General features: G+C 43.5%; 1 pseudogene; it reads right to left on the bottom strand.

The window, feature by feature from the left end:
• Positions 1 to 458: 458 nt before the first annotated feature.
• On the bottom strand, positions 459 to 5180 carry LOC109743561 (B3 domain-containing protein Os03g0620400-like; annotated as a pseudogene).
• Positions 5181 to 15940: the final 10760 nt, after the last annotated feature.

The raw sequence follows: 15940 nt of genomic DNA, 5'->3' as shown, positions 1-15940 counted from the left end.
TAAGAAGAGGTTTTGAATTTCTCTCAATTTCAAACTTCAAATGAAACTTAAACATTATGCATGCTATGTACAGCTACTCTAGTACACTACGAGTAACTAGGGTTGTGACAAAATATCTGTTACAACTACTCCCTCTAATCCAAAATAAGTGTCATGGCTTTAGTTCAAATTTAAACTAAAGCTGAATTAAAGCCACGTCATTTTTTTTGGATCGGAGGGAGTACCTTTTTTTAGATTGAAAGGTAGTGCTCCTACTGGTTGCTCGGGAAAAAAAGGACAAGATCCACCCATTCAAACGAATTTTCCCGCCATCTTCCACTAAATCCTTCTTCTTGAGCGCCGGGTCACTAATTCCTGAACACTCTCATATGCGTTGAATTTGCATCAACCCAACGGACATAGATAAGTGAACCAAGAAACTAGGTATCACGTCTTCTTTAAACCTCAGGGCCTCCTCCTCATAGAAACTTCATCACCATTAACTTGTTTAAACTTCAGGATACAAAATAAAGCTGCCACTGAAGTATGATGACAATTACTACAGTAGTTGGCCATAATCAGCGAATGGTCCCATGCCCACCGTTTCCACTTCCAAATCACAAAAGCATCAACGAGCCCATGAATGAATATACAAAATGCCAGCACATAGAGTCGAGGCATGTCTCAAGCTAACAATTCTCTGGAAACGATGTAGACCATCATCTTCAGTTTCCCCTTGTTTTTCATCAGCTCGAAGAGGCAGATGTCAGGCCGTTCTCGCTCGCAAAAGAAGTCCAGCCTCCACTTATCCTCAGCGCACCTTTGTGGTCGCGCATCACGCCATGCCATTGCTGAAGCACCAAATTACGATCTCCTTTTCGAAGGTATTTGGCAGCGTACTCCGTGCCAAAGGTCTGTCAATGTACACGCAGAATATTGAACAGGTTAGAATAACATGAAAGCCAAACTTGGAATTTTGTAGAGGAATAGTACTAGTTGATAGAACAAAACTGTTGTACAGATATCCAAATTTCTCTTGATACAAAGGATGACTGGTTGAAACATAACTCTTGGTAATCTAAAATTCGGTAAAACTACCATGCATCATATTTCTTTTTGCGACAACTACTGCTGCTGCTGCTGCTATGCTACTACTGTACATCCATGGCCGCAACGCAAATTGCCTTAGAGACGTTTATATGGATGATTTTTCTGCAAATGAAATTACTGTTAACTCAACATGAGAAAAAATATATTTTTCTAGACTTACTAGTGAGACGCGGACATTGGTCTTGGTCATGACTGCCACGTAAATGGGCAGATCTGATGCAATGGCTCCAACTTTCTCCAAAACTATCTTGTCCTGCACTTCCGTTAGTTCGGCACCCATTGCCATCATGTAGGGGTTCTGTACCATCATGATCAGGATACTTCTTACTTATCCGATGTTCGTCATAACCCGAAGAGAAGGTTTCTTCATCTGGAAAGTTTTCATATTAATCAAGACAGAAAAGATACAAACTCTTGGCATGGTAATAAACTAATAATTGTGTGATACTAGCATACCGTCTTTTGGTTCCTCCTTAATACACAATGTTGGGGTATTCTTTGTGCTTGGCAAACCACGTTTTGAGATATTTTCACTTGACGGATGATCAATAGTCGCTTTGCGAAACAGATGGACAATCACTTTAAATGTTCTACCCTTACAATTCGGCATGGGCTGAAAGACACACAGATCTCCCTCCAGTAAATGATTGTCACGAACAAAGCCACAATCATAAAGACTGCAATGACCTCCATTAGATTTTACATGGAACTCGCAGTACCATTTCTTGCTCTGCTCAGGCAGTTGTAGTTTGATAGTCTGATTTTTGCGAGGAAAGTGTGCGAGTGCGTAATCCTTGGGAATTACCTGATCACAGAAAGGTGCAGAATGTGAAACTGATCCAAGTTTTAATCACGAGCATTAATACTGTAATAAAAGTGAGATCCCCCAGATAGCATGATTTCCAATGTAAAGCACGCTGATATGTTACAACCACAACAAAAGAAAAATTGACCAAGTAAACTGAATCTACAATGAGCGATCATCTTTCTCTATTTTGGTCATTTTTACTTCAAAAGGGTAACAAATGACAAATGTATATATATGGAAGTAGTTATAAGGCATACAATTAACTTCTTATTCATGGGGATTCATACGATTAACTTAATATTACCACATCAGGATATGGTTTCGCACTGGGCTTCGTCATCATAGCCACAAGCGAAGGCATTTCAGGTTGAATTTCCTGGACAAGTTCAACTATATTGGCGTCATCTTCTTCTGTTACATAGCACTTCCCTGATAACACATAAAGAGGCGTTGGGAGCGTGTGATCATCGGATTCAGACGACTCATGCTCATAAGGACTGTCTTCTCCTGTAAAATAGTTTCGAGAGTAAGGGTAACTGCAGTAAGATGGTAGTTACCATATAATGTGATCAAAAGTTAAAAGTCAGTGGTAAAGTTAACCTGACGAATCCTCCGAAGGTTAGGATATTGCTTCTTTCTTTGCTCGTTTTCTACGGTGGCCTGAGCTTCCACTCTGGCAATCATCTGATTGTCGTCTTGCTGACGAATGAGTATTACCATCACTGAAACTGGTTGAAATGTCCGTAGAATTTGTGCTTGGTTCTTGATCACTAATATTGGTCAGTATGCGAGCACAGGAAAACACTTTCTCACAACCACTACAATCAAAGACCACGACCTTGAAGCGACAATTTCCACGGTATCGGAACATCAACGAGTCACTTTCTACAATATGATTGGCGTCGACAAACGCCTCCCACCCAGATCGGAGCACCCAGATCGGAGCACTGTTTTGTTCCTTCGCTCAGTAATTCGGACATCGTACACATTACCATTTGGGGCTTCTAGTTCAATGGTTCCTGACAGCTTCCACGCGAAATAGTTCACGAATCTCTCTGGTATGACCTGCAAAAATATTAGTTTGCCGGAAATATTAGTTCTAGTTTCAGAAATGTCTTATTGCTACCAATTCAGTTATCAAGGCCACCCACCACTGAGCTTACCATGCTATGGGTAGAGTTTCTGTCCATGTGGGTGAAGAAACACTTGACCTTTCCATGCAAATGAGTCCAGTATCTCTTGCAGCACTCACAGGAATTCCTCATCTCGCCGCCTATCAATGTCCTGTAAGCAGAAAAAATACAGACCGTGAAAGATGGCACTGCCAGCGAAAGAAAATCTTGTTGCCCTCTACACCAATTTTGATTTACAACTTTACTCTGCAACTGCCCATCAAGTTACCTGGCTTAACGAGAGAGAAACCTGTAGCTTCTCACTGTAGAAAGCCCCGAAAGTTTCCTTCACCTAAGCAGCGGCAGAATCTTGTTGAAGCACAGCAAAAAGGACTGAAACAACAGAAGCAAAATGAACATGCAGGGAAGAGATGCAGAAAAGGCTAAGCAGGAAACAAAACCGAAGGACCTGCCGCAATGCCGGGCGGAAGGGACTTGTTGCTCCAGGTCCAGGGGGAGGTGTTCCGTGGAGCGCAAATCCTGAAAACACCACGTCCTGAGAACCAAGCAGGGGAAGGCGGAGGGAGAGAGGTTGAACTCCAGGGGGAGGAGAAGAACCAGGCTCAACCACCAAACGGATGTGTGCGGTGCTGTAGGATGCCGTGATTTGCCCTGTCATCCTCGTCTATGCGACTCTGATATGACTACTCTGTGGCAGGCACTGTATCACGCGTCTAGCCGTCCAGTCGTAGACTTGTAGGCCTGTCTTGGAGAAGCGGGAGGTTGGTCAAAAAGTTGGCAAAAATAAGGTTGGCGCAGACTACGAGGTAGATAGGGTGTTTGGGTTTCATTCATTTACTAGATCATTATGGCCCGCGTTCGCTGCCCCCGTCTATTTTTACAAATAAATGATATGTACTTCTATAAGTATAGACGTGGAAAATGAAAGTTAAATAGGTCTGTAGCAAAAGAATATGTTGCACATTTTAAGCTTGGCTATTTCTTATTATCGATGTCACTGGATGCATTTCTATAGTAGTAAGAAAAATATATTGAAATAGACTTGGCAAGCATGCATTCCATCAATCCACAAACCACACCAAATGCTTCTTCATGAGATTTTATTTCCGCAAGGACACACACATTTTCAGGAAAAGAGATCAATTGCAACCTTTTCATGACTTGTGACAAGGAATGACTAAATTTGGTGACAAATTATGCACAGAAATAACATGAACAATTGTAAGGCTTTTATTACCTTTTGTGACCATGCTGCATCCTGGTCCTCGTCCTTCCTCCTTTCCTCTAATCTTGAAGAGTGGTGGCAGCAACGCACCAATGGTTTGCCCAAGGCATGAAAGCGCATGGGTGGTTAAGTCAGAAGTTAAACAAAATAGCTTATGATGAAGCACTACCTATTATGATCTTGCAAGTGCAGACGAAGCAATACCTACATAGGTAGTCAAATTTTAACTGCATCAATTAGAGTATAATCGTATCTATTTTTTCAATAGATGCAAGGCTTCAGTTTTGGTTACCCAAACTGAAATATTTAACTATACTGAATAATAAAACAAGCATACTTTAAAAAATGCTCCAGGATTTACTGCATGAAGCTGTCATTGCCCAACGTTAAAAAATACTAAGTTGTACCCGTACATCTTCAAACAGTTTTTTCCTTAAAAAATGCGATGATACACATTAGATGGGAGCAGTGAGCAGCTATATCCAAGCCACGGCAAGAAAGAATCATCACGCATCCATGGTGAAAACGGTAGAAGGTAATCTTCTTTCAATATAGCTACATCGGCTGAGGGAAACCACAAAAAAAACACGGAACGAACTCACGATTTATGAGTTAGGATTTGGACAAAACAAAGCAAAGAGAAGGGCAGGCATCTAGAACCGAACGATATATAAGAAATCAACCGCATTATTGCCTTCATATCCTTCTCGCGTTGCTGATGCTGCCCTCACGGCGTTGTAGCGGGGGAGGAAAACGGGTGCATGGCTACGGTTAGGACCTGGCCGCGGCGGCCCACCCATGGTTCGCCTGAGGAGACATGGTCAGAGGGGAATGATGGGGGCGGTGGCGGTGACGGCGGCAGCGGCGAGACGGAGGTTCGTGGATGAGCGAAGCAGAGAGACATGGGAATGAAGCGACCCCCTGCGCGCAGCCGCCGCCGAGACGAACAGACTCGTGGGGATTGGAATTGATTGGGGATAGGTTTTTTGTTTTTTCTGAGAGAGATAAACGGTTCGGGAGTTTGCTGTTATTGGGCCTATGGGCGCCTTTGACTGTCGGGCCTGATTAAGGAGATAACTCCCAGTTCGGCCTGCGGAGCCAGTTATCGTGGGCCGAGCAGGTCGCGCGATTTGAGAGGTTAAGGCCTCGTTCGCTTCAAAGGATTCTAAACCATAGGAAAAATTAGAAGCGTAGGAACAAGGAAGCCTTGTAGGTACAACTAGCATGCCCGCGCGGCGACACGCCGCGCCTGTTGATATATTATGTAATAAATTCAGTTTCCTTTATAGGTAATTAAATCAGCTGCCAATATGGTACAACTTTTATTTGTCCAGCAAAAGAAAAAAAGATATAGACACTTGAGACGTTAAACCTGGTTAGTTGAAAATATTATGGCTCATTATAAAAGTTCCATGAGCCATAGGAGAGCATGGAAAAATGCAAAGGAAAAGAAAATATGAACGGTGAAGATAACCTCTGAGAGGGATATGAACCAAAGGAAAAGAAAATATGTCACAAACTGATACATAGAAGCATCTTGTTCAATCATATTCGCTTAGAATGGACATAAATAAATAACCACACTGTCTAGATTACAACATGACAAAAAATGTATCTACCCAGAACAGGAAGTTACATAACCAACTTCCGTCAAGAGACATTTTTGTTCCGTGAAGCTGAACATGGCGTTGTAACGATCTAGAACTAAAAGAAACACACTTCTCTCAACTTAGATTCACTCGTCCACATATCAAAGAAGATGACCATCAATACCACAATGCGTCGAGTCAAAAATAAGCATATGCAATGTGGGCATGCATACTCATCTTACACCGAGTATCGATACAGTTAGACCTAAACTGGTTAAGAGTACAATTTTTAAGGTCACAACAGGATGACAAAGAAAATGTTGCAATAACAGGTTCAGATGAAGCATTATTGTTCATAAAATAAAACAAAAATATTTGAAATCCTAATAGATAAAATAAATCCACTGTTCTGGCTCTTTGCATTGGTAGTTTTCCACAGTGCCACTTACCTACATCAACCATATAGTTTAGCGCGAGCTGCATCTTCCAGAGAAAATATGCATATATTGGCAGTGCTAGTTACAGAAAAAGCTGGAAACAATACTCTGCACCTTCAGTTCGAGAGGTTTTTCAGAAACCATCGAAGTCAAGCTGTTGTTGAGAAGCATGTTCAGCTAACACAATCTAAATTCCTTTTCCTCCTAACACAATCCTAATCCACGTAAAATGATCAAACTATATAGCAGTATGTTCTAGGAAACTACAAGAAAAGCTTGATAACTATTGGAAGATATCCTAATACTGTAAGGTGTAATAGTGTAGAAGTTCTGCACAAAACATGCGTTGCTCTAGGATTAAGGCAGTCCACGGAGTGGGAGAACTAACTCATTGCGATGATCAGTTTTAGTAAGTAGTAGCATTTTCGTACATGATGAAGGAATTAGGAGAACATACTCACAATAGAAGGTCCTTTGATTGTATCACCTGTGCCCAAAAGAAATATTTAATTGTATCACATGTGTGCGATATGCGGAAACGCCTTGTCCTCGGTGCGAGGGGGCGTGGTACGTGTTATAGGCAGGGGCGCAATAACCCTGTAGCGCATACATGAGATCTTACAGGGGACTTGGAGAGGAAGGGATAGAGTAGGTTACAATAAATAGATATCAACTAACTACCTAGCTTATCTCCTGGTGAACTCCTGGTGCGCATGAGAGAGGTAACGTGACAGGTTGACAGGTTGTTTGACACCCTCCCTTAATCACAACTTCATCAAGTTGAGATTATGTTTGAAATCTTCAAAGCTTCTAGTGGGCAAAGGTTTTGTGAACCCATCTGCAATTTGATCTCTGGAGTGCACAAAACGAATCTCAAGTTGCTTCTCGGCAACCCTTTCTCTCACAAAGTGAAAGTCTATCTCAATGTGCTTTGTCCTGACATGAAACACTGGATTAGCAGAGAGATAGGTAGCACCTAGATTATCAAACCATAAACATGGAGGTTGAGTGCCTCTAACACCAAGTCCCCTCAAAATGGATTGTAGCCAGATAATCTCTGCTGTTGCATTTGCCAGTGCCTTATATTCTGCCTCTATACTGGATCTAGAGACTGTAGCTTGCTTTCTTGCACACCATGATATTAAGTTGGGACCAAAAAATACTGCAAAACCACCAGTAGACCGCCTATCATCCAGGCAACCTGCCCAATCAGAATCTGAAAAGGCACTTACAAGTGTAGATGGTGACTTACTGAAATTGAGACCAACATTAAGAGTGGTCTTGACATATCGAACAATCCGTTTTGCAGCAGTCAAATGAACTGTGGTGGGTGCATGAAGGAATTGGCAAACTTTGTTGACAGCAAAAGAAATATCAGGCCTAGTAAGTGTTAAATATTGATGTGCACTTACTAGGCTTCTGTACCTTGTACTATCATCTTGACTTAGAGGCTGCCCTTCTGTTAGGGACAATTTTTTTGAACTTGACAAAGGAGTAGGTGAGGGTTTACAACCTTGCAGACCAGATTTCTTTACCAGATCTGCTGCATACTTTTCCTGAGAGAGATGAAGTCCATCCTCATGCTTCTTTACCTCAATCCCTAGGAAATAGTGCAAGTCTCCAAGATCCTTAAGAGCAAACTCAGTGCTGAGATCCTTTAACAGTCCTGTAATGGCCTCATCTGATGAACTCGTGACAATAATATCATCAACATATATGAGTACAAATATGTATGTATTGTACTTGTTGTAAATGAACAGTGAGGTGTCAGACTTAGAAGGAGCAAAGCCAAGTGTTTGCATTTTGTGCTTAGGCGTGAGTACCATGCCCTTGGAGCTTGTTTCAACCCATACAGTGACTTGTCAAGTTTGCACACATACGAAGGTTTATTTTTGTTCACAAACCCAGGAGGTTGCTTCATGTACACTTCCTCTTCCAGAACACCATGGAGGAACGCGTTCGGCACGTCTAGCTGTATCAGACTCCAACCCCTGGAAACAGCAATGGACAAAACAAGACGAATAGTGGCAGCTTTCACAACAGGACTAAACGTGTCCTCATAGTCTATGCCATACCGTTGTTTAAAGCCCTTTGCAACGAGTCTAGCTTTGTAACGATCAATTGTTCCATCAGATTTTCTTTTAATTCTGAATACCCACTTGCAATCAATAAATTTTTTACCTTGTTTTGGGGGAACCAAATGCCATGTTTTATTTTTCTGCAATGCTACAAATGTTGGGGAACGTAGCAGAATTCAAAATTTTCTACGCATCACCAAGATCAATCTATGGAGTAATCTAGCAACGAGGGGAAGGGGAGTGCATCTACATACCCTTGTAGATCGCGAGCGGAAGCGTTCAAGAGAACGGGGTTGATGGAGTCGTACTCGTCGTGATCCAAATCACCGATGATCCTAGCGCCGAACGGACGGCACCTCCGCGTTCAACACATGTACGGAGCAGCGACGTCTTCTCCTTCTTGATCCAGCAAGGGGGGAGGAGAGGTTGATGGAGATCCAGCAGCACGACGGCGTGGTGGTGGAAGTAGCGGGATCCCAACAGGGCTTCGCCAAGCACTAACGGGAGGGAGAGGTGTCACGGGAGGGAGAGGGAGGCGCCAGGGGCTAGGATATTGCTGCCCTCCCTCCCCCCCCCACTATATATAGGGCCAAGGGAGAGGGGGGCGCAGCCTTGGCCCTTCCTCCAAGGAAGGGTGCGGCCAGGGAGGAGTCCTTCCTCCCCAAGGCACCTCGGAGGTGCCTTCCCCCTTTAGGACTCTCCCCTTTTCTCATCTCTTGGCGCATGGGCCTCTTGGGGCTGGTGCCCTTGGCCCATATAGGCCAAGGCGCACCCCCTACAGCCCATGTGCCCCCCCGGGGCTGGTGGACCCCCTTGGTGGACCCCCGGACCCCTTTCGGCACTCCCGGTACAATACCGATAAAGTGCGAAACTTTTCCGGCGACCAAAATAAGACTTCCCATATATAAATCTTTACCTCCGGACCATTCCGGAACTCCTCGTGACGTCCAGGATCTCATCCGGGACTCCGAACAACTTTCGGGTTACCGCATACTAATATCTCTACAACCCTAGCGTCACCGAACCTTAAGTGTGTAGACCCTACGGGTTCGGGAGACAAGCAGACATGACCGAGACGACTCTTCGGTCAATAACCAACAGCAGGATCTGGATACCCATGTTGGCTCCCACATGCTCCTCGATGATCTCATCAGATGAACCACGATGTTGAGGATTCAATCAATCCCGTATACAATTCCCTTTGTCTATCGGTATGTTACTTGCCCGAGATTCGATCGTCGGTATCCCGATACCTTGTTCAATCTCGTTACCGGCAAGTCTCTTTACTCGTTCCGTAACTCACATCATCCCGTGATTAACTCCTTGGTCACATTGTGCACATTATGATGATGTCCTACCGAGTGGGCCCAGAGATACCTCTCCGTTTGCACGGAGTGACAAATCCCAGTCTCGATTCGTGCCAACCCAACAAACACTTTCGGAGATACCTGTAGTGCACCTTTATAGCCACCCAGTTACGTTGTGACGTTTGGTACACCCAAAGCATTCCTACGGTATCCGGGAGTTGCACAATCTCATGGTCTAAGGAAATGATACTTGACATTAGAAAAGCTCTGAGCAAACGAACTACACGATCTTGTGCTAGGCTTAGGATTGGGTCTTGTCCATCACATCATTCTCCTAATGATGTGATCCCGTTATCAACGACATCCAATGTCCATGGTCAGGAAACCGTAACCATCTATTGATCAACGAGCTAGTCAACTAGAGGCTTACTAGGGACATGGTGTTGTCTATGTATCCACACATGTATCTGAGTTTCCTATCAATACAATTCTAGCATGGATAATAAACGATTATCATGAACAACGAAATATAATAATAACCAATTTATTATTGCCTCTAGGGCATATTTCCAACAGTCTCCCACTTGCACTAGAGTCAATAATCTAGTCCACATCACCATGTGATTAACACTCATAGGTCACATCACCATGTGACCAACATCTAAAGAGTTTACTAGAGTCAACAATGTAGTTCACATCACTATGTGATTAACACTCAATGAGTTCTGGTTTGATCATGTTATGCTTGTGAGAGAGGTTATTAGTCAACGGGTCTGAACCTTTCAGATCCGTGTGTGCTTTACGAATATCTATGTCATCTTGTGGATGCTACCACGTGCTACTTGGAGCCATTTCAAATAATTGCTCTACTATACGAATCCGGTTTACTACTCAGAGTCATCCGGATTAGTGTCAAAGTTCGCATCGACGTAACCCTTTACGACGAACTACTTTTCACCTCCATAATCGAGAAAATTCCTTAGTCCACTAGATACTAAGGATAAGTTCGACCGCTGTTATGTGATCCATTCCCGGATCACTATTGTACCCCTTGACCAACTCATGGCAAGGCACACTTCAAGTGCGGTACACAGCATAGCATACTATAGAGCCTATGTCTAAAGCATAGGGGACGACCTTCGTCCTTTCTCTCTCTTCTGCTGTGGTCAGGTCTTGAGTCTTACTCAATACTCACACCTTGTAACACAGCCAAGAACTCCTTCTTTGCTGATCTATTCTGAACTCTTTCAAAATCATGTCAAGGTGTGCGTTCTTTGAAAGTATCATCGGGCATCTTGATCTATCTATATAGATCTTGATGCCCAATATGTAAGCAGCTTTATCCAGGTCTTCCTTTGAAAAACTCCTTTCAAACAACCCTTTATGCTTTCCAGAAATTCTACATCATTTCGGATCAACAATATGTCATTCACATATACTTATCAGAAATGTTGTAGCGCTCCCACTCACTTTATTGTAAATACAAGTTTCTAACAAACTTTGTATAAACCCAAAAACTTTGATCACTCCATCAAAGCGTATATTCTGACTCCGAGATGCTTGCTCTAGTCCATGGAAGGATCGCTGGAGCTAGCATACCTTTTAGCATCCTTAGGATCGACAAAACCTTTCTGATTGTATCACATACAACCTTTCCTTACGAAAACTGGTAAGGAAACTTGTTTTGACATCCATCTGCCAGATTTCATAAATGCAGCTAATACTAACATGATTCCGACGGACTTAAGCATCGCTACGGATGAGAAAATCTCATCGTAGTCAACTCCTTGAACTTGTGGAAATACTCTTTGCCACAAGTCGAGCTTCATAGACGGTAACATTACCGTCCACGTCCGTCTTCTTCTCAAAGATCCATTTATCTCGGATTTCATGGCTTCTAACCATTTGTCGGAATATGGGCCCACCATCGCTTCTCCATAGCTCGTAGGTTCAGTATTGTCCAACAACATGACATCTCAGACAGGATCACGTACCACTCTGAAGTAGCACGCATCCTCGTCGTCCTACGAGGTTTGGTAGTGACTTGATCCGAAGTTTCATGATCACTATCATAAGCTTCCACTTCAATTGGTGTAGGTGCCACAGGAACAACTTCCTGTGCCCTGCTACACACTAGTTGAAGCGACGGTTCAATAACCTTATCAAGTCTCCACCATCCTCCCACTCAATTCTTTCGAGAGAAACTTTTCCTCGAGAAAGGACTCGTTTCTAGAAGCAATTACTTTTGCTTCCAGATCTGAAATGGGAGGTATACCCAACTGTTTTGGGTATTCTATGAAGATGCATTTATCCGCTTTGGGTTCGAGCTTATCAGCCTGAAACTTTTTCACATAAGCGTCGCAGCCCCAAACTTTTAAGAAACGACAACTTAGGTTTCTCTAAACGGTGTCGTCTCAACGGAATTGCGTGGTGCCCCTTTTAAAGTGAATGCGGTTGTATCTAATGCCTAACCCATAAATGATAGTGGTAATTCGATAAGAAACATCATGGTATGCACCATATCCAATAGGGTGCAGTTATGTTGTTCGGACACACCATCACACTATGGTGCTCCAAGCGGTATTAGTCGTGAAACAATTTCCACAATGTCTTAATTGTGTGCCAAACTCGTAACTCAGATATCTCTATGATCATATCATAGACATTTTATCCTCTTGTCACGACGATCTTCAACTTCACTCTGAAATTACTTGAACCTTTCAATAATTCAGACTTGCGTTTCATCAAGTAAATACACTCAGCATCTACTCAAATCATCTGTGAAGTAAGTACATAACGATATCCACTGCATGCCTCAGCACTCATTGGGCTGCACACATCAAAAATGTATTACTTCCAATAAGTTGCTCTCTTGTTCCATCTTACTGAAAACGAGGCCTTTCAGTCATCTTGCCCATGTGGTATGATTTGCATGTCTCAAGTGATTCAAAATCAAGTGAGTCCAAACGATCCATCTGCATGGAGTTTCTTCATGCATATATACCAATAGACATGGTTCGCATGTCTCAATCTTTTCAAAAAACGACTGAGTCCAAAGATCCATCTACATGGAGCTTCTTCATGCGTTCTATACCAATATGACTCAAATTGCAGTGCCACAAGTATGTGGAACTATCATTACTATCTTATATCTTTTGGCATGAACATGTGTATCACTACGATCGAGATTCATTTTAGGTGCAAGACCATTGAAGGTATTATTCAAATAAACAGAGTAACCATTATTCTCCTTAAATGAATAACCGAATTGCGATAAACATAATCCAATCATGCTCAACGCAAACACCAAATCTCGATGGTAGAGGGAGCATGCGATGCTTGATCACATCAACCTTGGAAACACTTCCAACACATATCGTCATCTCACCTTTAGCTAGTCTCCGTTTATTCCGCAGCTTTTATTTTGAGTTACTAACACTTAGCAAGCGAACTGGTATCTAATACCCTGGTGCTGCTAGGAGTACTAGTAAAGTACACATTCATATAATGTATATCCAATATACTTCTGTCAACCTTGCCTGCCTTCTCATCTACCAAGTATCTAGGGTAGTACTGCTTCAGTGACCGTTCCTCTCATTACAGAAGCACTTAGTCTCGGGTTTGGGTTCAACCTTGGGATTCTCCACTAGAGCAGCAAACGACTTGCTGTTTCATGAAGTATCCCTTTTGCCCTTGCCCTGCTTAAACTAGTGGTTTTACTAACCATCAACAATTGATGCTCCTTCTTGATTTCTACTCTCGCGGTGTCAAACATCACGAATAGCTCAAGGATCATCATAACTATCCCTGATATGTTATAGTTCATCACGAAGCTCTACTAGCTTGGTGGCAGTGACTATGGAGAACTATCACTATCTCATCTGGGAGATTAACTCCCACTCGATTCAAGCGATTGTGGCACTCAGACAATCTGAGCACACGCTCAACGATTGAGCTTTTCTCCCTTAGTCTGCAGGTTCAAGAAACTTGTCAGAGGTCTCATACCTCTTGACATGGGCACTAGTCCGAAATCCCAATTTCAGTCTTCAGAACATCTCATATGTTCTGCGACGTTTCAAAAACCGTCTTTGGTGCCACAATTCTGAACCGTTAGCATTACTCACTGAACTATCACGTAGTCATCAAAACGTGTATGTCAGATGTTTCGTAACATCTACAGACGACGCTGAGGTTCAGCACGCCGAGCGGTGCATTAAGGACATAAGCCTTCTGTGCAGCAATGAGGACACTCCTCAGTTTACGGACCCAGTCCGCATAATTGCTACTATTAACTTTCAACTAAATTTTCTCTAGGAACATATCTTAAACAGTAGAACTAAAGCGCAAGCTATGACATAATTTGCAAAGACCTTTTGACTATGTTCATGATAATGAAGTTCATCTGATTAATGAACTCCCACTCAGATAGACATCCCTCTAGTCATCTAAGTGATACATGATCCGAGTCAAACTAGGCCGTGTCCGATCATCACGTGAGACGGACTAGTCATCATCGGTGAACATCTCCATGTTGATCGTATCTACTATACGACTCATGTTCGACCTTTCGGTCTCTTGTGTTCCGAGGCCATGTCTGTACATGCTAGGCTCGTCAAGTCAACCTAAGTGTTTCGCATGTGTTCCGAGGCCATGTCTGTACATGCTAGGCTCGTCAACACCCGTTGTATTCGAACGTTAGAATCTATCACACCCGATCATCACGTGGTGCTTCGAAACAACGAACCTTCACAATGGTGCACAGTTAGGGGGAACACTTCTCTTGAAATTTTAGTGAGGGATCATCTTACTTACTACCGTCGTTCTAAGCAAATAAGATGCATAACATGATAAACATCACATGCAATCAAATAGTGACATGATATGGCCAATATCATTTTGCTCCTTTGATCTCCATCTTCGGGGCACCATGATCATCTTCGTCACCGGCATGACACCATGATCTCCATCATTGTGTCTTTATGAAGTTGTCACGCCAACGATTACTTCTACTTCTATGGCTAACGCGCTTAGCAATAAAGTAAAGTAATTTACATGGCGTTATTCAATGACACGCAGGTCATACAAAAAATAAAGACAACTCCTATGGCTCCTGCCGGTTGTCATACTCATCGACATGCAAGTCGTGATCCCTATTACAAGAATATGATCAATCTCATACATCACATATATCATTCATCACATCTTCTGGCCATATCACATCACATAGCACATGCTGCAAAAACAAGTTAGACGTCCTCTAATTGTTGTTGCAAGTTTTTACGTGGCTTGTATAGGTTTCTAGCAAGAACGTTTCTTACCTACGTAAAACCACAACGTGATATGCCAATTTCTATTTACCCTTCATAAGGACCCTTTTCATCGAATCCGTTTCGACTAAAGTGGGAGAGACAGACACCCGCTAGCCACCTTATGCATCTAGTGCATGTCACTCGGTGGAACCTGTTTCACGTAAGCGTACGTGTAAGGTCGGTCCGGGCCGCTTCATCCCACAATGCCGCCGAAACAAGATAAGACTAGTAGCGGCAAGAAGAATTGACAACATCTACGCCCACAACTTCTTTGTGTTCTACTCGTGCATAGAAACTACGCATAGACCTAGCTCATGATGCCACTGTTGGGGAACGTAGCAGAAATTCAAAATTTTCTACGCATCACCAAGATCAATCTATGGAGTAATCTAGCAACGAGGGGAAGGGGAGTGCATCTACATACCCTTGTAGATCGCGAGCGGAAGCGTTCAAGAGAACGGGGTTGATGGAGTCGTACTCGTCGTGATCCAAATCACCGATGATCCTAGCGCCGAACGGACGGCACCTCCGCGTTCAACACACGTACGGAGCAGCGACGTCTTCTCCTTCTTGATCCAGCAAGGGGGGAGGAGAGGTTGATGGAGATCCAGCAGCACGACGGCGTGGTGGTGGAAGTAGCGGGATCCCAACAGGGCTTCGCCAAGCACTAACGGGAGGGAGAGGTGTCACGGGAGGGAGAGGGAGGCGCCAGGGGCTAGGATATTGCTGCCCTCCCTCCCCCCACTATATATAGGGCCAAGGGAGAGGGGGGCGCAGCCTTGGCCCTTCCTCCAAGGAAGGGTGCGGCCAGGGAGGAGTCCTTCCTCCCCAAGGCACCTCGGAGGTGCCTTCCCCCTTTAGGACTCTCCCCTTTTCTCATCTCTTGGCGCATGGGCCTCTTGGGGCTGGTGCCCTTGGCCCATATAGGCCAAGGCGCACCCCCTACAGCCCATGTGGCCCCCCAG

Source organism: Aegilops tauschii, chromosome 4 (assembly GCF_002575655.3).
Source record: "Aegilops tauschii subsp. strangulata cultivar AL8/78 chromosome 4, Aet v6.0, whole genome shotgun sequence".
Taxonomy (NCBI): domain Eukaryota; kingdom Viridiplantae; phylum Streptophyta; class Magnoliopsida; order Poales; family Poaceae; genus Aegilops; species Aegilops tauschii.
This window is presented reverse-complemented; position numbering and strand designations above follow the sequence as displayed.